Below are 24,251 nucleotides of genomic sequence, written 5' to 3'. Positions count from 1 at the left end.
CTGGTGGCTGCAAGGATCATATTCAAGACCCTTTGCATTGTCCACATGGTTTTCTGGGAACAGGGTCTGCACTACATCCAACGTTCTGTTCCAAAATGCCTTTCTTATCGAGCCCTTCACTCATCTACCTCCAGCTCTCTAAGGGTTAGACTCTTCTCCAGGTAGAGAGTGGGGGCTAGATCTCTCTTCTATGGAATGGCCTCCCTGCTCCCCTCAAATTTGATGCAGACCACTTGAAGTTGGAAGCATCTCAAAACATTCCTCTTCTCCTCTGCTTTCTCTCTCTCCCTCCCCTGCTGACCCAATTACCTACCTGTCTGCTGTACCGACTGGTTGCTTGGCTACCCTCAGAGTCTCACTGGGCACTAGGCTCTTTCTTGATCAGTCACCCTTGAACTGCCTCCGGACCTACCACACACTTAGGGGCTGTAACTTTAACCTGTTGCACTTCTCGTTTTCGAACCTGCACGATCTGAAGGACAAAAGGCCTAGTTAGATTGTTTGCCTTGTCCTCCCGCTGCCTTCCTTCCCTTGTTTTGTCACGCCTAGAAACACTTGTGTTCAGGCACGTTATAAATGAGTTATCATATCATTATCATATCAAGGCAGAGATTGTTAGCAGAGTGCCATGCCCGAATAGCAGACAGGCAGTCAGAAATGAGCGAAACAGAGGAGAAGGCAGAGGAGGGAAGCTTGAAGGAGAGCTGCGTGTCACCCACATAACATTGGAAGTTAGGAAAGAAGGTGGAGATCAAGTGGGCTAGAGGAGCCAGGTAAATGTTGAACAGACAAGGCAAGATGATAGAGCCCTGGGGAATGTTAGGCAAGATTTGATGCAGTAGCCCTGTGGGAGACTACACCAGAATTGTCCTCTTGATATTAGGAAACCCACTTATTGGTAAGGTCTAGACTACACAAGTTGGTAGGGTGACTGGGCAGCCAGACTTATCTCAAGAGCAGTAAATGTGTGCTGTGGAGTTGTAGCATCAAACTCCACACATACAAGTATCCAAATAACACTTACACTTAGGTTTTCTAGTAACATATTTATTTAATGGTCAGTTTTAAATAAGCATTTGTTAAAAAGGGCAATGTGCAACAATAAGAATACACCTCCAAATACTTTCTCAGGCTCAAGGCAAAGCAATATATGGCACTTATTTACTTTGTAACTTTCTGGGGTTGTAAAGAAGGAAAGGTTAATGGAAGGGAAAAGGTTAACAGGTTCTCAGAGTAGGTGAGTACTTTTAAACTCCCCCAATGAAGTCTAGATAAAACCTTTCCCAGCAATATTAGTTACAAACCAATGTATCACCAATGAGGGACAGTTAGAATCAAAGCCAATGGGTTAGAAGAGTCTGCAGGGAGCCAGGACAGCCAAGGTCAATTTTAACAATGTCTATGGAGCTGAGGCACTTCTTAGATAGCACACAAGTCTTGCACAAAGTTAGAGAGTTAGTTATAGAAAATCACTGTTGGGCCACAAGCTGTTACACTTGAATAACTCTAGAAAGGCAGCTACTGCAAATGTCAACTGAGTCAAGCACCTTAGTTTAGTTTAGAAGAAGAGGATCCACCTTGTTCTGTTCTGGTTGCAGTGTGGCAGATCCTGTGTTTCTGAGCCTCAGTTGTGGGGACAAGAGGGAGGACATCTGGAGGACTCCTGCACAGCAGTTTGAAGGTTGGCAGCAGCTGCAGGCGCTTTTCAGTTCATTGGCACTTTGCGGTTTCAGCTACTGGCAAAAGTACCACCGGGGAGCTTGGACACTGGATGGGCTTCCTTCACAACTTGAGTCCAGCACTCTGGTGAGGTGTCTCGAGCTTAGGTTGTCCTGCTTTGGGAGGGTCCCCAGGATCTTTGGTCCGGCTTAAAGATGTTCCAGTCGACTACAGATTTCTCCACCCCTGGCATTCGGTTCCAGCAGTAGCAAAGAAGTACAGCCAGTTGGGGAAGGTCCTCCAGCAAAGTCTGTATTGGGGTTAGTTGGTCCGACTAACCCAAAGGAAGAAGTTGTCCTTTCCCGAGCTTCGCTAGTCGATTCAAAAAAGGAGTTTCAGCACAGCAGTAGGGCTTCACTGGGCAGTCCAACAGTTCAGGAGGATGCAGAAAGCTTCTCTTAATGATTCCTTCATTGATTGTTTCATCCAGTGGTCGACTCTGTCTTCAGTCCAAGAAGCCTTGCATTTCATGCAGGTTTCTCCCATTCATGCACAGCATATCTGTCACCCACACAGCGGGGTGGCTGTCCTGCAAAGACGTCCAGCCAGCCAATCAGCACTGGGTGTATTCAGATAGCCAAGGAGACTAAGGACAGGGAGTGTTGGGCACCTCCCTCGCTTCCTGCCCTGCCAGACACACTGGAGCCAAAAGCAGGTTTCAGTACTGAAGCCCGCCAAAGGCAAAATGAAAACAAGTGTTAAACCTGGTTTGGCGCACAGAGTAAAACCCAAGAAAGACCTCAGAAACAAGAAATGGTGAAAAAAGAAGACCACGGCCATTTTGACACAATGGTCACCCGTGGGTGCTAAACTGCAGCAGAGAATTCATCCTGCGTTAGAAAAGCACAATGGTAGGAAAATTAAACCACTGCCTGTCAAGGGTTTTGACCCATGTTGAATTATTAGACGGGGTAGATGTGGGGATGAGCTGTCGCCGCCCATCATTCTATCCCAGAACAGAACTAAATCAATAGACTGGGTGGATGTGGGGATGAGCTGTTGCCGCCCATCATTCCATCCCAGAACCAGGAAAACCACGCGGTTGTGCGCACACCAAAATGGTTGTCTAACCTGCCACCCACCAGTGCCAGCATGATGGACCGGAAGCGCCAGGGGTGAAAGGTGGTGTCAAAGGAAACATAACAGGCCTGTTAGCTTAAAAGCACTTTAAAATCACCTTTGTTTCCCTGAATGCAAGCTCAAAATGCCTATTTTAAACATCACAAGATATTCAAAAATCTCAATGAACACCAGCATACATCTGGCAGAATGAAGTGTTTTGTGCATACAAAATCTGGGAAGATGAAGAGCCCAAAACAATGTTTATAACAAAACTGGCTGAGCTGTGGATGTCAGCAGGTTAATTGAAATTTGATTTAAAACCACTAAAATCGAAATGTTTAAATTAAATGAGTGACCTACTTTTGAGTGTCACATAGTTGCAACTGTTAAATGTCAAGGTTTTGAACTTAGAATCAGCATTCTAGCTGCATGTGTAAAAATTGTAAGTTTGATGTAAACTGGGAACTAAAGTTACATTTAGCTGAATTCTGCCTGACAACTACCCCCGACAGGAGAAACCTGCTCAGCCACTCTCAGCCTAGCTGCATCCTGCTGCCCCTGCCAAAAGGAGCTGACACCTCTCTGATTGGGTTAGGGGAGGAGCACCTGGGGACTGCAGGAAGTTGAACAAAGCCCTGTCCTGGACTCAGCCAAATGTTATATTGGGGGGGGGGGTCGTAAAATGGCTTCCTCTTGGGAGAAACTGGGAGGGCAGTGCCTCTGCTAGCAAGCTGAGCTTGGGGGGAAGTGGATAAACCAGTTATTCCACCATGTGATGTGGGAAGCCACACCCCTTTTTGACCAGGGCATAATTTTAAAAAGATAGATAACTCAGAGTGCGGAGTGGTCAAAATTATATAAATTTTATCATTATTCTTGGGATTTTTCTGTGCACATTTTAAGAGGTGTTAGGACCCTGTGCTGTATTCTGGGGGGTTGCTAGCGGAAAATAGGGTCTTACTCCAAATGGCTGCATGTTAAAAATCTGACACTTCATCAATTAATGTCCATACTCCTTGCGCACAAATGTGTAATTTTTGGTAAATATCCGATATTGGTAAACCGACCAAAAAGCGCAAAATGTGGTCATTTCTGAATCCCAGCTCGCAGGAACATAGGGCTTGAACAGAGACCTGTCTTAATTCATCTGTAATATGTACATGTAATGTCAACCACTTGTGTATCTGGGAAATATGTATTGGAATCAAATATAGATTTGTGGGCAAATTGACCAGGGGAGGATCCTCTGACCCATAAACAGACCTCATCATGATGACAATCCATTTCCTTCCCCCAATCATGGGAGAGTGGAGAATTGGGCCAATGACAAGTAGAGAGGGGCAGGCTCAGTTATGCCACGCACACACCCACTTTCTCAACACATAAAAGCAGACAGTGCAGGACAGGTGGACATTCACTTTCCAGTTTCTTGCGGGACACTTTGCCGGGAGACTCCAGACTTCAAATCCATCAACCTCCAGAGACCAGAGATCCAGAGAGACCTGATATCCAGAGAGACCAGAACTGTGCAGTGTTGTGAGCAGAACCGGTGCTTGACAGACCCAGAGAGCAGAGCTGACCCAGGTAGCCGGGACTTCAGAACCACCCGCCGGAAGTCCCGTCCAACCTGACCAGGCCTTGACGGCCTATTTCAAAAATATAGTGTGAGTACTCACTGTGCAAAACCAATCGCTTAGTGTAAAATAATCTAATTAAAACTATTTTAGCCTATTAGAACTGCCTCCTAGAATCGTGTCATTCTGTCATTTTTAAAGCTGAAAACTGTCTCCTATCATTTTGAACTTTTAAATTTCAAATCTGAAAAACTACCTTCCCAAAATCGTCCGTATCTCCGGAACCGTTTGTGCTAGGAGCGAAATGTAACTTTTATCTTAAAGCTAAGATTCTAGGCTCCGTAATTACGCTAGACGCATGCGATTAAATTTGCCGCAATTTGACATTTTGCACAATTTCAGCCACGTGTAAAAATCAGCAGCCCCTTGCTTTCCTTTGCTAAAATTTGTTTTAACCTGCTAGTTACTCATAGAGCATTGCTAAAGTGAGCCTGAGCTAATATAAACTAGATATTACCCACCCTGAACCTCTAGAGGGATTTAAAAGCATTTTTAGCACATTTCTCACTTCATTGTCATCACATTCAAAGCATTTTGGGCCTGTGTTTCAAACTTCTACCTGTTTTCCTCTAAGCTTGCTGGGGGGGAACTGCATTTCGTATTGCATTTTGTTGGGATTCTTGAAGACTGTGTGCTTTCCTTCCATTTCTTACATTGCATAGGAGGGGGGGTAAATTACCAGAGAAAAAGTGATTATATTATCTTTTGCTAAAATCATATCAAGTTTATTTTCTGTACTGCATTTTCATTCATCATTGCATTGTCCTTGAAGCCATAAAAGCATTCTCAGCTACTTTATCATCTCTATATCAACTCCTAAGCCATTAAAAAGAGTGTACCACTGTAACATTATCCATTGTTGATCACTATCATCTTCACAAGTGTGATATCAAACATTAATTTATTATAAAAGTGTGATATAGATATATATTGTTTAATTTTCAAATAAACCTTTTAAATTTGCAAAACAAGACTACTTCTTGGCTCAGTGGGGTCAAGGGGGATTCTAAGAGAGGGGTGTTATACAAGGGTTCATCATCCAGATTATAACTTGCCATAAAATATATAAATAAGGACTTCCCTTGGGCATCCCAGACAAGGCACTGACTTAGTGGGATTGCTTGATCGGAGTCACTTACAAAGTGGGGGCTCGTAGCCGGGGATTCTGGATTAGAATTAGCACTTGTGCAGCTTAATACAGTGTGTCAACTGACCGCATCCACATATCCGGTTAGATCACCACGCTGTTTTACACTGTGAAAGCACTCCTCAAAGGAATGCTCTAAGGAAACGGTCTGTTTTGCAAAATAAAATACAAACTTCTGCAAGTCAGGAAGGAACTCAAATTCCAGAATGACGACCTTGGTAGATATGAAGATAGCTAGGGAGTACCTCTTACAAAATGCAGGTGATCACACAACAGGTCACTACAACTGGGTCAGAGATGTGGAGAGATCAGGGTCCCTTACATGTGGCCCTGAGTGAACTATATATGGCCCCTAAGGCCAAGGATGAGCACAACAAGATTGCCAGGGTAGCGGCATATTTATATTTACATATGGGAGCCATGCAGGACAAATGTGCTGAAGGCCAAGATCTGGCAAATAGGCAACAGATGGCGTTAGAAAAGGCCCAATCTGACCTGGTCTCTTCTGAGCAGAGGCTGCACAGAAGCCAGGAGTCAGAAAACGAGAGTAGACACTACAACATTAAAATGAAGGAGGATATGGATATCCTGCAACAGGAAAAGGATGACCAGGATACCAGAATTCTGGCTTTGCAGAAGGAGCACCAAGACAGTTTGGACTCCTTACTGCAGAGCCAGAAAAAGCTGGAGCAACAGATAGATTTCAATAGAGCATGCACAAAGCATGTAGCCACCCTGCAAAGCCAATTGGATAGAGAAAAAGAGGAGAGCAATAAACTGATTCTGAAAGACCTGGACACCCGGACAGAATTTCAGGAAGAGCGCCAGAAAGCTGGTGCCTTTCAAAGGCAGAGGGATGACCTGGCGGCACAGATGCAGGCTCTTAGTCAGGTAAGGGACACCTAAGGCCAGGAATTCTGCCAATTAAAAGAAAAAATTGAAGAAAATCACCTGGCCCTCCAGGGGCTGCGTGACCTCCAAAAAGAGCAACACGGCTTGCTAGAGCACACCAGGAGGGTGGAGGAGTCTCTGGCAAGAAAGGAGCAGGCCAGTAGGGATGGGACTCAGGAGGTAACCCTCCTGCAACAGAGACTGGCCCTGTACTCCAGGACCAATCAGGAGGCACAGAGAGAAAATGAGGCTCTCTGTCAGCACAATGATAGGCTCCAGCAACAGGTAGCCATGCAGGAGAGACTGATAGAGTCTAGTAAGGCCTTAACTGAGGAACTGAAAGTACAGGCTCTTGCATTGCAACAGGGAGCAGGGGCTGACAGAGATGAAGTTCGCTTGGAAAGGGTAACACCTGAGCATAACCTCAGAAGCCCTAGTACCAGAGGCCTTCATCTCTCTCAGTCCCTGGACTCTGCCACCCCATGTCCCCTGGCACGCATGAGCACAGGGCCACAGGAATGGCAGATTACTATCCAGCCAAAAGTATGGGGCTCATAGGCCAGTACCACCCAGGAATGGATGGGCGGGCACCCGGGTATGGGCACCTAAGTACAGTGCAATTTAGTGGGGAACCCCAGGAAATTAGGCCCCCTAAGGGCATCCTAAAAACCTCTGCCCAGTTAGGTCACTGGGGGGGTACCCATCAAATCCTGGTAGCAAGGAGGGATCTGAAGACTCCTCTGAGCATCAGAGGACACAGGAGACCAGGTCCCCACATTCTGCCAGCTATTCCCAGGCTCGCAGAATCCGGGAAAACCTGGAAGATCAGACGGGCACCTCTGGGAGCAGTGCTTCTGAATAAGAGGATGAATGGACCAGTGTTACCCGAACCAAAAAGGCCAATAAGGTGAAAAGGGCCTTGCTTAAGGACCCCTTAAAACAGATTAAGACAATCAGGAGTGTCATCACACCTTATCATAAGAACGCCAAGTATTCTGGTTGGGAACACTTGGGGCTCTATGAGAAAATGATGGAGACTTTCCATTTGAAGGACAGCAGTAGCTGCATCCAGTATGTCAAATGGACATTCTCCCCTGAATACTCCAGTTTCTTTGCGGGGCTGGAGGACCAAAACCATTCAAGATGGTCCACATATAGTGCGGCCATCTTGAAACATTTTTCTGTTCACCGGAATCCCCAAGAGGCTCGCAAGGCAGCCTACAATTTGCAATGTGGGGAGGATCAGGCCCCACAAGAATTTGTGCAAGAATTGAAGCATGCCTTTGCGCAGACCACCAGAAGGGTGCGCACGGACAGCAGAGAATTTGTCAATACGTTTTTCCATGCCTTGCCCAAATACATCATGACCCAGCTAGTGAGAGATTTTCACGAGAAGAGGTCACTAGACCTGGTCATTGAACAGGCTACCCGGATCTATGAGGTGCAGAAGCCCATAGAAAATAAAAGTAATGCGCAGCAAACCCCCAAAACCAACAGCACCCCTGCTGCTGCCAAGGTGGCGGAGGTAAAGGTTGCCCCCGTTTTAGATTTGGAGATGGGGGGCCTAAAAACCTGCCTGCACCAAATAATTCACAGCCCATAAGGCCCTCGGGCCAGTCACAGAGAGGGAGTCGAGGAGGTAGTCCCACAAATGGGGTCTCTCGCTCCCCTGATTATGCAAGTCCCCGCTACAAGGGAAACCGACCCATCCAGGGTTATGTGTGGACTCCTCCAGCCCCAAGGGGGGGATCCAGTCAAGCACCTAACCTAGAGAACTTCCCTCCAAACTTCCCACAGGAGGGCAGAAATTCACCAAACCCTGGGCCAAACTTTTTCCCCAGGTATCCACAAGGTTTCCAGCCCCAAACTCATCCACCCTTCTTTCCCCAATTCCCTGAGCCCAGACCACCTAATCCGGGAGTGGGGAGGCCAAGGGTGGAAGGGTACCCAAATCTTCCCAACCCAGGGTATTACCAGAGAAGGGATAGCTACCCGGGATCAGCCCACGGGAGAAAACCGGACCCCGTATCAGCCTGTGCGGGTTTCCCAACTTGAGCGCCAGGTCCAAAATATGGCACGGGATCTGGGACACATACTGAGGGCTCAACAGAACCCTCAGATGAGCATGCCGCCGCAGAATGCCCCAAACTCTGGGCCTGGTGCTCCAGAACAATGACGGGGGCAGCACCCCGATAACCCACCGGTTCCCAGGGAGGAGGCACAAGGGGAAGAGGGGTGTAAAGCCTGGGAGGAAGCTTCATTCCCAACTTGTAAACAGCCCCTGGAAAACCAGGAACCGGAAACAAAATCTCCTACCCCTGAAAGTCTGCCACACAAAGAGCAAAGAGGAGGTAGGAGAAACAAAGGACCCAAACAGACCCATTTTGTGGAGGAGGTACAGGTCTTCCAATTTGAGGGAGAGGGATCCTCAGAGGACGCTGGGAAAAGGATCTTCTCCTTCAGAGATGGGGGAACTCCTCCCAAGGAAAAATGGGTCCCAAGAGATTCCAATCCAGACTGGGTAGATGTGGGGATTGAGCTGTTGCCGCCCATCATCCTATCCCAGAACCAACAATACCAAAATCCTGGTGACTGCCTCCAAAAAGGCAGGGGCGGCCCAGAACCGGAACCAGGGGAACCTAAAACCGAATCAGCAGACTGGGTAGATGTGGGGACTGAGCTGTCGCCGCCCATCATTCTATCCCAGAACCAACAATACCAAAATCCCATGGGTCCAACCCATCCAGATGACTGCCTCCAAAAAGGGGGGGGGGCCCAGAACCCGAAACCATTTCCAGTTGCCAACATTTTCTTTCAGATTCCCCAGGCTCTCCACAGAATTCTGCCCAAATCTCTTAGCTAGCAATGTCCAAAACCAGAAAATTAGCCCACCAGTTGTCCAAAAATGTGCATAATCTGTGCCCCCTTGAGGAGAAGGAGGGAAGATACTATGCCCCGGTACAAGTACAGGGGCAGGGTACAATCTTGGCACTGGTGGACACTGGATCCCAAGCTACCCGTCTGTCCAAAAGGGCCTTTGATGAACTGAATGCAGGAAGGGGGGAGAATTGCCATATTCCTCTCACCTCTCTTCCTGGACAACTCCAGAACTTTGACGGGAAGGAAATTCCCGTCGAGGGGACTGCAGATTTGGACATCAAAATTGGGCTACACAAGGTGAAACACCCGGTCATAGTAGTGACTCCAGAGGGCACCCCTTGTTTACTAGGGAATGACCTCCTGAGAAGGTTGTCCCCCCTAATAGATTGTGTAAACAAGGTCCTCTGGACCCAGACTAGCCGACCAATAAAATTAAAACAGTAAAACATGTTAGTTTAAACGGCACCTGCCACATGGTTGAACAAAAATCTGACCAAGTAGAATTTCACTTCCAGAGCAACCAAATTCCAGACGTGACAGTAATGGCAGTAGTACAACAGACTGGTGATGGGGGGTCCTCTCTATTTCTGAAAATCAACCTTCCTTCCAGTTTAAGGTGGTATTCCAAACTGGAAGGAAACACTCTGAAATACTTTACCAATCCACAATCAGACACTCCCACTCCTATAGTCCAGAAAGATGTGAAATCAGCTCAGAGCCTGGCTGATATTCAGCAAATTGGAGAGCAGTTGTTCATCCCTGTTCAGTTAAATGATGGGAAGGACTCTGTTCTCACCCGAGTGTGTGTGAACAACGGTAAGAGCTTCATCAGGGAAGCCATGTTCCGCCAACTCCCAAAAGATCCAGCCATTCCCACATTCAAACTGATAGACAAATGGGAGATGGACCTGGAAGCACCCAATTCCAAACATCTCCTGCCAAGCAGGTGTATGCTCAAAATCTCCATTGGCAACAAGAGCATAGTCCATACTTGTTGGGTCATGCGAGACGTCACTGCCGCCTCTTACTTAGGCAGTGACATTCTCAATCGCTTTGCCATTAGTTTGGACCTAATAAACTTCAAAGCTTGGTCCCGATTAGCAGATAATCCCATGGGCTTTGATGATTCAGAAAATGAATTTAGGTAAGCTCAATTGCTACCTTATGCAGATGAAATTCAGATTAAAGAGGAAGTCACCATCCAAGAAAGGACCCGACAATTCTCCCTGGAAGTGAAAGTTAAAAGAGGACAAAAATTGAAAAACCCTGATGCTTATATTCATCTAAATGCTTCTCTCCAACAGCAAGGGTTGGGGTAAACCCAAAACCATTAGTCAACATAGAACATGACACCATTCCAATAGAGGTGGATAACGACGACTTAAAGAGTATTACTTTAGCCGCAGGCACCATTATTGGAATGGCGGTTGATGACCGACATTTCTCCATTGATTTAGAAAATGAACTGTTAGGGCCGATTCCCAAGGACTGTTTTGACAGTGACAGTGAGGACAATACAACACCAGACAGGATTTTCACCCGGCATGTGGGGAACTTCCTGGTGTACACTTCTTGCCCTTATGGTAAGGAAGATGTGACTTGTGACTTCAGAGGGGACGAGGTGATTTTCCAGGTCCATGAGGGCTGCCTTTCCCACCAGAAGCCTCCAGTCCAAATCAGCACTCTGACCAGGGATTTCTCTACCCAGCTGGAGGAGGCCGCTGAGATAGCCAAACCAGAAGTCTTTCCAGGCTTCAGGCAGATGGTGGAAGAGAGAGTCAGCCTAGCTAATGCCTGTGTGACTCTGAACAGAAGCAAAAGTTGAAATCAGTTTTCTTGGATTTCCAAGATCTCTTTGCCGTAGACTCATATGACTGTGGTCGCACCGACATCCACACAACAACAATTCCCAAGGACCCTGGAATGACTCCAGTGTTTGTGAAGCAATATCGTTTGCCTCTCGCATCCATGGAGTCCCTTTCTGAAATAATTAAGAACCTTGAGTCCCGGGGAATAATACGTCCAGTACACAGCACCTTCGTTAATCCGGTGCTGGGAATATTGAAGCCCAACGGCCAGTGGAGACTCTGTGCCGACCTTAGGGAGCTCAACAAATGGGTCCATACTTCCCAATGGCCTCTGCCCTACATTGACCAAGGGCTGGCCCAGATTCAGGGGTCACAGGTATTCACAGCAATAGACCTGACCAATGGATACTGGACCATGCCTGTCAGTAGGGAGGACCAATACAAACTGGCTTTTACCTTTGGGGGCCAGCAGTACACATCGACCCGGACTCCCTTCGGATACCTCAACTCCAGCAATGAATTCAACATTTTCCTACACAAGGCAATGCCTGACCTGGGTGCGAGGGGTAAACTGGCTTATGTAGATGATATCCTCATCAAAAGTTCATCTGTGGAAGAACACATAGCGGAGATCCGTTATGTTCTGACACAGTTGAGGGCCGCCGGAGCAAAACTTTCCTTCCAGAAAGCGCAGTGTTGTAGAACCTGTGTTAATTTCTTGGGGCATGAGATTACTCCTCAGGGTCTCTGTCCCCAAGAAAGGAAAGTGGAAGCACTTCAGAAACTGAAGGATCCCACAACTCTGCGGGAACTAAGGAGCCGCCTTGGACTGACTAATTACAGCAGAAAGTTCATTGAGGGCTACGCAGAGATCACCAGACCCCTGATTCATCTCTTGAAGGGGGAGGGTCAAGTGGGAATGGGGTCCAGAACAATCCGAGGCAGTAAGACAACTCAAGAGAAGCCTCTCACAAGCACCTTGCCTAGATTACCCTGTCAGAAACAAGAAGTTCTTCCTGGAGACAGGGTTCGCTAATACGTGCTTGACGGCAGCATTATACCAAAAGCATGACAAGGTCAATAAAGTAATCTCCTTTGCGAGCAAAGCTTTATCCTCTGTGGAGGAAAAATTCAACGATTGTGAAAAGGCACTCCTGGCAACGGTGTGGGCATTGAAGAATTACAGCCCGTTTATCCAGGGGAAACACATCATAGTTGAGAGTCCACACCAGCCTCTTCAATATCTCCAAAGTGACAGAATCCGGGCCGGAAATGTGAGTAATTCCCGAATTACTTCCTGGATTCTGTCAATGCAAGGCTTTCCTGTGGAGGTCAGATATGGCCAAAACAAGAAGAGTCCGCTCGCGCAAGGTCTGGCTGACTTGCATGATTGTGCCAGAGAAAACTGTCTCGAGGACGAAATCAAGGACAACATGGAGGCATACCTTAATTCCCCACACAAAGTCTTTGAAGAAGACAAGTGTGAGGGAATACCCACTGTCTATGTATGTGGATGGATGCTCTTACCATGTTGACAACAACGGGGAGAAAGAACTGGTGGCCGGCGTAGGGAATGCATGTGTGAATGAGTCCCCAGAACCCTCCACCGGGTACAAAATGTTCCCCGAAGTAGTCAGGTGGCAGAGTTGATGGCTGTGCATCAGGCCATCCTCACTGCTGTCCAACATCAACTCCACGAACTGGTCATAATCACAGATTCGGATTATGTACGGAACAGGTTCGTGGAGCACCTGGTTAACTGGAAAACCAGAGGGATGCTATGTGCTAATAACAAACCCTTGAAACATGGGAAGTTAATTCAAAACATTGATGACCTGGTCACCTCGAATGGGATGACCCACTACTGGAAGAAGATCAAGGGTCATTCCAAAGTAGAGGGACCAGACAAAACTGGAAATTACTTAGCTGATCAGCTGGCCAAAACCGGGGCCATCCAAGGGGACCTAATAGAGATTGAGTCCCTGTTGGGGGAAAAATCCAGGTCACTGCTATCACTAGGTCCCAGACAAATGCTCACAATGATCTTCCAACTGCACAATGGAGTAAGGAGACCCCTGATGCTGATTTGATTACAGCTCAGAAGGGGGATCCAATAATTGGTAAGTTTTACCAACACATTGAGGACCCTGAGATCTTTCCCCTGACGGATACCGATTACATTGGGAAGGAGGACCTAAGAGTGTTGATGAAATGTCCAAAAAGGTTCCGAATCCAAGACAGTTTGTTGGTAAGGAAATCCCAAGCTGGCCATGATCAGTGGGTGGTCCCTACCTCATTCCGAAGCCTGATGTTAAGTCACGCCCATGATGCGGCCACCGCCGGTCATAGGGGGTTTCACACAACACTGGAAATCTTAAGAGAGGTTGCATACTGGCCACACATGGGGCAGGACCTCGACCAATACTTGAAGGGGTGTCTTGTGTATGCACAATTTCAGCCAACATCCCTCACACACCGGGTGCCTCTCCAAAAGAGGGGGATGACACTGCCATGGTCAGATTTACAAATCGACTTTGTAGGCTCCGCTAGGGGGAATAAGTACATGTTGATGGTCACATGCTTGTTTACCAAGTGGGTGGAATGTCTTCCAGCCCCAAATTGCAAGGCAGAAACAGCAGCTGCCCTGATGATTAACCACATCTTTTCCCGTTTTGGTCTACGCCAAAGGATTGAGTCAGACAGGGGTAGCCACTTCACCAGTGAAGTAATGACAAAGATGTGGGAGATACTGGGGGTCAAAAGGAAGCTACATATTGCTTACAGGCCAGCTTCTTCTGGAGCGGTAGAGAGATACAACCAAACCATTGTGAGCATCTTAAAAAAGTTTGTGGCAGATTCTGGGCCAAGTTGGGATATCCGACTACCTCTGGTCCTAATGGCCATCAGATCTACGCCTTCATCTGCAACTAAAATGTAACCATTTGAGTTGATGACTGGACGCAAGATGGTGCTTCCTCAGCATTTGCTCTACAGGACCCAAGAGCAGACACTGATAAATGCCTCCACAACTCATGAGTATGTGGAGAATTTAAGGAAACACCTCCAACATGCTTTTGCCTATGCTCAACGGAATCTAGAAAGATCAGCTGAGAGTATGAAAACGCACTACGACCTGAAAACCACCAGGAATGTATACGAGGTGGGGGACCGGGTCTATCTATACAATTTCCAAAGAAACCAGGCCAAACAGCGAACATTTTTGCTACGTGGAAGGGACCCTTTGAAATTATAGATAAGATCTCCCCTGTTGCCTACAAAATCTGCGTCCCCAAAGGTAATTTGGCAGAAGGGGAAGATAAGTGGGTCCATACTAATCAGCTGAAGTGTTGCCATCCCAGGCACACTCTGAAACAACTGGAGGAATTCACTGGAATCCCAGAGGGGGCAGCTCCAGAGTAATTCAGTTCCAACCCGAAAATATTCCACAGATAGCATATCAAATTCTGTGATTCTTGAATATATATGTTCTTGTCTCCTAGTTTAAAAAAAAATGTATATGTTCATATCTTCTGATTTATAAAATGTATATGTTCGCCACACCATTAATAGTGGTTGAAAAATGTCTAGGAATGTGTATTGCTGCTTTGCTTTATCATCCTAGGAGAGATGAAACCATGGAGACTGACCACGGAAGGCGACCTGGGGATCGGGAGCAAAGATCCAAGGGGCCCGGAGTACCGCCCATTATTACCATCAGGACCGGCGAGGAGAACCGATCGATCCAACCGGATGGAGGAAAAGATGCAGAACTGTGCCATCTACAGAATTGGGAGAAGATGATGCGGACATACCAGCGTGTAGATCAAAACATTCTTTGCACCCGACTCCCCCTCGACTCAAATTCAAAGTGCAGTCGGGCGGGGGGGTTTGTCAAGGGTTTTGACCCATGTTGAATTAGACGGGGTAGATATGGGGATGAGCTGTCGCCTCCCATCATTCTATCCCAGAACAAAACTAAATCAATAGACTGGGTGGATGTGGGGATGAGCTGTCGCCACCCATCATTCCATCCCAGAACCAGGAAAACCGCGCGGTTGTGCGCACACCAAAATGGTTGTCTAACCTGCTACCCACCAGTGCCAGCATGATGGACCAGAAGCGCCAGGGGTGAAAGGTGGTGTCAAAGGAAAAATAACAGGCCTGTTAGCTTAAAAGCGCTTTAAAATCACCTTTGTTTCACTGAATGCAAGCTCAAAATGCCTATTTTAAACATCACAAGATATTCAAAAATCTCAATGAACACCAGCAGACATCTGGCAGAATGAAGTGTTGCGTGCATACAAAATCTGGGAAGATGAAGAGCCCAAAACAATGTTTATAACAAAACTGGCTGAGCTGTGGATGTCAGCAGCTTAATTGAAATTGGATTTAAAACCGCTAAAATCAAAATGTTTAAATTAAATGAGTGACCTACTTTTGAGTGTCACATAGTTGCAACTGTTAAATGTCATGGTTTTGAACTTAGAATCAGCATTCTAGCTGCATGTGTAAAAATTGTAAGTTTGATGTAAACTGGGAACTAAAGTGACATTTAGCTGAATTCTGCCTGACAACTACCCCCGACAGGAGAAACCTGCTCAGCCACTCTCCCCAGGCCTAGCTGCATCCTGCTGCCCCTGCCAAAAGGAGCTGACACCTCTCTGATTGGGTTAGGGGAGGAGCACCTGGGGACTGCAGGAAGTTGAACAAAGCCCTGTCCTGGACTCAGGCAAATGTTATATTGGGGGGGTCATAAAATGGCTTCCTCTTGGGAGAAACTGGGAGGGGCAGTGCCTCTGCTAGCAAGCTGAGCTTGGGGGGAAGTGGATAAACCAGTTATTCCACCATGTGATGTGGGATGCCATACCCCTTTTTGACCAGGGCATAATTTTAAAATGATAGATAACTCATAGTGCGGACTGGTCAAAATTATATAAATAATATCATTATTCTTGGGATTTTTCCATGCACATTTTAAGAGGTGTTAGGACCCTGTGGTTTATTCTGGGGGGTTGCTAGCGGAAAATAGGGTCTTACTCCAAATGTCTGCATGTTAAAAATCTGACACTTCATTAATTAATGTCCATACTCCTTGCGCACATTTGTGTAATTTTTGGTAAATGTCCGATATTGGTAAACCGACCAAAAAGCGCAAAATGTGGTCATTTCTGAATCCCAGCTCGCAGGAACATGGGGCTTGAACAGAGACCTGTCTTAATTCATCTGTAATATGTACATGTCATGTCAACCACTTGTGTATCTGGGAAATATGTATTGGAATCAAATATAGATTTGTGGGCAAATTGACCAGGGGAAGATCCTCTGACCCATAAACAGACCTCATCATGATGACAATCCATTTCCTTCCCCCAATCATGGGAGAGGGGAGAATTGGGCCAATGACAAGTAGAGAGGGGAAGGCTCAGTTATGCCACGCACACACCCACTTTCTCAACACATAAAAGCAGACAGTGCAGGACAGGTGGACATTCACTTTCCAGTTTCTTGCGGGACGCTTTGCCGGGAGACTCCAGACTTCAAATCCATCAACCTCCAGAGACCAGAGATCCAGAGAGACCAGAGATCCAGAGAGACCAGAACTGTGCAGTGTTGTGAGCAGAACCGGTGCTTGACAGACCCAGAGAGCAGAGCTGACTCAGGTAGCCGGGACTTCAGAACCACCCGCCGGAAGTCCCGTCCAACCTGACCAGACCTTGACGGCTTATTTCAAAAATATAGTTTGAGTACTCAATGTGCAAAACCAATCTCTTAGTGTAAAATAATCAAATTAAAACTATTTTAGCCTATTAGAACTGCCTCCTAGAATCGTGTCATTCTGTAATTTTTAAAGCTGAAAACTGTCACCTGTCATTTTGAACTTTTAAATTTCAAATCCGAAAAACTACCTTCCCAAAATCATCCGTATCTCTGGAAACGTTTGTGCTAGGAGCGAAATTTATCTTAAAGCTAAGATTCTAGGCTTTACAACGAACCTAGAACCAACTTCCTACTCCTTATAGGCCCTGCGTAATTACGCTCGACGCACGCGATTAAATTTGCCACGATTTGACATTTTGCACAATTTCAGCCACGTGTAAAAATCAGCAGCTCCTTGCTTTCCTTTGCTAAAATTCGTTTTAACCTGCTAGTTACTCATAGAGCATTGCTAAAGTGAGCCTGAGCTAATATAAACTAGATATCACCCACCCTGAACCTCTAGAGTGAATTAAAAGCATTTTTAGCACATTTCTCACTTCAAAGCATTTTGGGCCTGTGTTTCAAACTTCTACCTGTTTTCCTCTAAGCTTGCTGGGGGGGAACTGCATTTCGTATTGCATTTTGTTGGGATTCTTGAAGACTGTGTGCTTTCCTTCCATTTCTTACATTGCATAGGAGGGGGGTGAATTACCAGAGAAAAAGTGATTATATTATCTTTTGCTAAAATCATATCAAGTTTATTTTCTGTACTGCATTTTCATCCATCATTGCATTGTCCTTGAAGCCATAAAAGCATTCTCAGCTACTTTATCATCCCTATATCAACTCCTAAGCCATTATGTTACTTTATCAATTGTACACTGTAACATTATCAATTGTTGATCACTATCATCTTCACAAGTGTGCTATCAAACATTAATTTATTATAAAAGTGTGATATAGATATATATTGTTTAATTTTCAAATGAACCTTTTAAATTTGCAAAACAAGCCTACTTCTTGGCTCAGTGGGGTCAAGGGGGATTCTAAGAGAGGGGTGTTATACAAGGGTTCATCATCCAGATTATAACTTGCCATAAAATATATAAATAGGGCTTCCCTTGGGCATCCCAGACAAGGCACTGACTTAGTGGGATTGCTTAATCAGAGTCACTTATATGCCAAAAGCCATTTAAAGTAGTGAGGGTAACAAAAAATAGTTACATGAGTAAGCAGGAAGAGGGGCTACTAAGTAACCCCCAGCACTCCACATAAGATAGGGGTATGCTGATCCTACATAGGAAAAAGGTAAGTACAGTCAATTTCACTTTACTATTCTTGGGAACCATAGTTCACCCAAGAAAAGGTAGTTAAACCTTATGAGAACTCCAAATAACTTCTCTGTGACACTGCACTGAAGGTGCTGTGTGTCACCATACAGAAGGTAGATGCATATGCAGCTTTTCAGACTCCAAAAACAAAGGAAACAGATGATCCAAATCAGATCAAAATACACAAGAGTGAAAAAAAAAAATCTCACTCACTGCAGGATAAAAATTAAAAAATCCTAAAGTCCAGCAAAAGAGCTGGGGGTCTCTAAGGTTGAAGGGGATTAGCAGCACATAAATGAGACTTCTCCCTACAGGGGACACCTCAGGTGGAGAGTGAGATGGTGGAGAGAAAAGGACCCAGTAGAACCTGAAATGGTCAGTCCAGGATGAAGGAGGTCAACCAGTCCAGAGCCAGGTCTGTGATGCCAAAGGTATCATCGAGTTGAAGAGTCGATTTATTAGGGTAGCATGATTGACCATATTGAAGGCAGAGAAAAGGTCAAGAAGGACGAGAAAGGAAGGCGTGTCAAGTTTAGAGAGCAGATCTTCACGTGTGTTCAGGATAGCAGTTTCTGTGCCTCTGGCCGCTCTGAAGCCATACCAGTGTTTTTGGAAACGGATTCAGTGTGGTGGATAAGTTGGGAAATGCCCAACTTCTCCAAGAGTTTGCCTTGGGAGGGGATAATTGAGATATAGTGGTAGTTTGCCGGACAGGAATGGTGGCAGTAGGCTTTCTGAGGGGGGTTGCACAAGGGAGTTCTTGAGGAGTGAGGGAAAGGATCCAGTGGCAAAAAATTGATTGGAAAAATATCGGCCAAGGCTGGATCAAGGGAGACAATGTTATCTTTGATAGTTCTGGAGGAGCAGTGGAGCACCTGTTTGGATGAGACCTTCATAGAGCGGACTTGTCTAGAAAACCCATCAGGGATTATAGGAAAGAAGAGGAGAGTAGGAGGGAAGGGTAGAGGGGACCAAGGGAGGCCAAGAGGGGTTTAGGGAGAAGGGTGAGGAGTAGAGGAGTGTGAGCACTAGATGTCCCGAGTTTTAGAGGTGAATTGAGAGGCCAGAGAAGTGCAGATTTCCAAGGAAGGCAGAGGAGAAGTGAATACTGCAGTAGGGACGGTGAGTTCCTTGCAGATTTTGAAAGGTTCTGCTATGTTGTTAGTGGCCACTGAAATACAGGCTTGGATATAGGCCCTCTTCTGTGAGCAGATGGAGAGTCTGTATTGCATTTGGAGCAGGCGGCAGTGGACTTTTTCAGAGGATGTGCTGGAGGCCTGCCACTTCTGGCGAGCCAGTCTGCACTTGCATTTCAGAGTGGCCAGGTCAGAGTCAAACCAGGAATTGCACTTGGAGGTAGGTTTCATGTGGGTCATCATGACAGGGGTAAGGATGTCCAGAGTGTTTTAGATGGAGAGTGGAAGGTTTGGAAGGGCTGTGTCAGAGTGAGAGTCAATGGTAGGAAGGGGAGTAAAGGTGGCAGCAAAAGTGGTAACTGACTCTCGCTTCATAGGTTGAATGACGGAGAAGGAGGCTGGCAGTGCGGGCGGGAACTCAGCTGGGGGACCCAAGAGATCCAGGTGAGAGGAGCGCAGGAGCATGATCAGACCTAGAGAGAGGAGTAATTCTAGGGTTGCAGATGGGGATGTCTGAAGAGATGAGAGCATCCAAGGTGTGTCTGACTGAGTATATCAGACTGGAGGGTAGAATGGAGAGTGAAACAGACTCAAAGAGGTCGTTAACAGGGGAGGCAATGCGAATATTGAAGTCTCTGAGGAGGAGCATCTTTCTCAGAGGAGGCAAGGAGAGAAGAGGTTAGGTCAGCCCATTCAGAGAGGAAGGATCTGGCCAGGATGCCTGTAGATGGGGGCCAGAGTCAGAGAGAGTCTAGGAGAGATGCCAAGCCTGCACACAAGTCATTCAAAAGAGGAGTAGGCCTGAGTGGGACCCACTCAGGAAAGAACATAGCAACTTCATCCCCTTTCCGGCTAGGCCTCTGCTCAGAGAGGATCTTTTAGCCTTCAAGGAGGAGTGTGTCAAAACTTGTAACAGAGCTGGCAGTGAAGCACGTCTTAGTTAAAGCGAGGATGACGAGGTCCTCAAGGATGTGACAGATGTCAGAGGAGTGTTTGATGGCAGAGCGAGAGTTGTGGGTAGCTAAGTGAGGCAGGTTGCCACAAAGGTATTCAGAGGAGGGGTACATGAGTGTGGTATACCTGTTGGAGGTGGCAGAGGGGTGTCAGAAGGAGGAGAGGCAGGAGAGGGAAGGACATTTATGAGCGACGGGAGATGCTTGTCAAGAAGCAGGAGGCTGGACTGAGAGCCCTGGACCATGACCGTGCTATTCAGTTAGACGTTAATGATGACCCTAGTGAACAGGAAAGATGCCACAAATACCTCCCCCAATGGGTGCCACCATTAATGGGAGAGGATGAGAAAGGGGAGAACACAGAGAGCATAAGGGGAATCCATAGGTCCGGCGAAGGAACAACAAAGAGGATGTCTGTGTGAGCATGCCTGGAAGAAGCGTTGCCATATGCGTCAGCGATGGGTAGGCCTGGATTGAAGATCAGGAGATACTTTTGAAATTTTTCCTTTCAGATTTCGACAGAGGGGTAGGATAGGTGATAGAATAGCAATTAGAGAAAATAGGGGAGATTGAGATCAACATTGAGAGAGTGCGGAGAGGAGGAGCGTGGAGAGAGGGATAGGGTGAGGGAGGAATTGCAGAGGAGAACACCAACTATAACCAACAGCAGTGACACAAGCTAAAGTCAAGTGTCAATGAAGGGAGACCATTGGCCAGTGTTGTTTCCAGCTTCCACTCCTTCTTCAGGGCTGCCAAGAGAAATAGGTGAGACTTATTACAATTTATCCTGATTCCCAACACCTCGCCAAACCCCTCCACCACCACCAGTATATAAGGTAAATTAGTTCCAGGTTTATAAATGTGTAAAACTATATCATCGACGTACATCAATATCAGTTGCCGGTCACTCCCAATATGAATAGCAGTGTCCCAAGATTCCTTTCTCAAACGTGCAGCCAAGGGTTCAATGACCATTATAAATTGTATCAGCAAAAGTGGGCAGTCCTGTCTTGTGACTGTCTTAATGGACCATTCCTCTGAAATTACCCATCCTGTTTTAACCCTCGCCACCGGGTCGGTGTCCAGTAGCCAGACACACTTTAAGAAGCTCTCTTGCAGGCCAAATTTACAAAGCTCTGCAAACATTGACTCTTATCCCACTGAATCGAATGCTTTAATTGCATCAGCAAAACCACTGCAATGTTCCCCTGGCTATCAACAGCATGAGATATCACACGTTTCAGCCTTCTCAGATTTTAGGAGGTGTCTTCATGCGGAAGAAACTCAGTTTGATCAAGGTGTATCAATTGGGGCAACACCGATTGCAGATGCTTCATGTCCACATTTAACATGGACAACAGCCCATAGGAAGCATAGAGAACATGGGTACGTTTCTTCCTTCAGAATCAGTACAATCACTTCCTGCCTCAAATTTAGTTAGGCTACCCTTCTCATCGGATGCAATCAGTTGTTCTAGCCATTTGAAACTCAGCAATGAGACCATCGCTCCCAGGGGATCTCTGTTGGGCTAGCTGAGGTATGACTGCAGCAATTTTCCATTCCGCAATAGAAGCGTCCAGTTCCCCAGCTTGAATATCAGACAGCCCTGGCAGCTCAATTTTATCTAGAGTGTAGTCTATGTCTCCTCTGTCCCACCGCATATCCGTACCATATAGCTTCTTATAGTAGGCATCAAAAACATTGTTCATTTCTAGCCCGGCTCTCCATGTACCACCACACTCCTCTCTTATCTCTACTGTAGTTGTCCTCTGGTTTTCTCAGTACAGCAGCCAAGCAAGCCACCAAGTCAGCAACCAACCCGGCTTATCACCTTGCTCATGTAGTCTCTCTGAGTACAAAGCATATTTACTTTTGCACAGTATATCTCACACGTCCATACAGTACTGTCTCATTATTATTTATCTGTCTTCATAACCACCCCTCCCCAGTAACAGACAGTTCCTCCTCGATGATCCCTTTCTAATGACCCTGTTAGCATGGCTCCAACCCCAGCCGACGTAGACATGTATCCTATACACAGCACCACTTTAAGAACCTCCCACACAATAGAGTAATCTCCTACACCCCGTTCATTGTGTAAAATGTAATTTTTCACAGCTTCTCCAATGCTTCTCCTGTTAGCCAGGTCCGTCACAACCTTAACTCTGAGTCTCCAGGTGGGGACCCTCATCGTAGCCTTCAACCATAGAAGCGTGGTCAGTAAAGGAGCATGTCTGATAGCGTTCTACCCATATATTTTGTGAACCATCCTTGTAAACATGAAATCAATCCTCATGCACACATCATGGGGGGATGAATTAAAGGAAAATCTCTGGGTATCCGGAATAACCATGTTGCTTTTGTTTTACACCTTGACCAGCCAATTGCCCATTTGTTATGGGGAAACTGACTAGTCCTGTTTCCCTTTTGTATTTTTACATGTTATCTGTTTGGGAGACTATTTTATATTGCACACACCGTTTAATGCAGTGGAATGGGGATACTTTTGTATAACCCTAGACTTACACCAAAGGGATTTTTGGTCACTTTAAAATGTGCCTAAAGACAGCGGGTGCTCGACAGCCCAGCCAAAATAGCCACTCTAGCTTGAGCCCTGTGAAAGCCCTGAAATATGTTACTTACCCATCCTTGAACTGGCACAGATTTTGTGATCTCTCCCAAATTTCGATGGAAAAAGATTCCATTCATCTTTTTTTTGATGAAAAGACTGTATACCCCACCGGACTGACTGGAGAACACCCTGTGCTGCTTGGATGTGCAGATCTTTGGCCTCATGGAGGAGCCTGGCTCATGAGGTTGGCTCGCTCCCTGATATCCGGCGCTGAGTCGTCCTCACTTGAGTGGTGACGGTGAGCACCCCTGGCGGTGTTCTCCGACTATTGACGAGGGAGTGCTGAGTTTGATGTTCTGGGATTTGGGGTCTCACTTTGTAAGAGCCTTACACACCTGCCCCCCTGTGCACTGAGATGTGCTGCAGTGGAATGGTCCTCTTTTCTTCATTGAGAGCTGAGAAAAGGCTTCTGCCCTGCCCTGACGATCATCCTGTCCTGCAGAAGCTGAGCACAGGATTGATGTGTAACTGCAGGGGTTGAATCTACAAGCGACCTGGCCTAGACTGGCAAAGATTGGCCCAGACTGTGTCCCCAGGGACAGCCATTGTTCTTTACGCACGAGAATGCCTGCAATGATACTCACCTTAGCTGGGCTAGCCTGCACTCAATAGCTATTCCCAAAACTCGAAAGTCGCTCTACCTGCTAGGGTAGACCCTCCTCAATAAAAGGACACTGTTCTTCATCACCCCAAGCCCCATCCTGATCTGTTACAGCTCTCTGAAGAGGACCCGCTTTTGCTCATAATGCACTACTGTAATTTTAAACATAAGGCTCCCCACTTTGTTGGGCTGGACTGCTTAAGTTAGGGATCGACTCTGAAGAACTGTCTAATGCTCTATTTGTGTATACATTACCCCTCTGTTGCAGGTTGTGGTTGGGTTTTCCCCTTGACCCCATTAGATGAAACATAATTATACATATTGTTAATAGTGAAAGGCACGTGTGGTAACTGATTTTACTTTGGTGTATTTGTGTTTAATTATTAAGGCCTATAATAAATGTATGTGTATTTTTTTATATACACTGTCTAAGTGTATTCTGTGTGTTTTACTGTATTTGCTCATTGTGGGCTTCCGATCACGCTCACCCCTCCTGAGACTTAGTCTTGACTGCCTGCCAAGCTACCATAGATTAGTCTGGTTTGTCCAGAAGGTTCCCCTATTCCACTAAACTAGGGTGGCCTCCTAAACCTCTGCCCACAAGGTCATAGTTTAGAAATCCATCTTAACAGGGTATAAAGAAGAATAGGTTCCTTTCTGAATGGTGTTACCTATCTTGCCCTGCAATGCCCATACCGTAGTGTATTGCTTTCTATATATGCTTTTAGTGACCACAGATAAGCAGAAGTAGCAGAGGACT

The sequence above is a fragment of the Ambystoma mexicanum genome, chromosome 6q (assembly GCF_040938575.1).
Source record: "Ambystoma mexicanum isolate Mex_15411 chromosome 6q, UKY_AmexF1_1, whole genome shotgun sequence".
In the NCBI taxonomy this organism is placed as follows: domain Eukaryota; kingdom Metazoa; phylum Chordata; class Amphibia; order Caudata; family Ambystomatidae; genus Ambystoma; species Ambystoma mexicanum.
Note: the sequence above shows the minus strand (reverse complement) of the source record.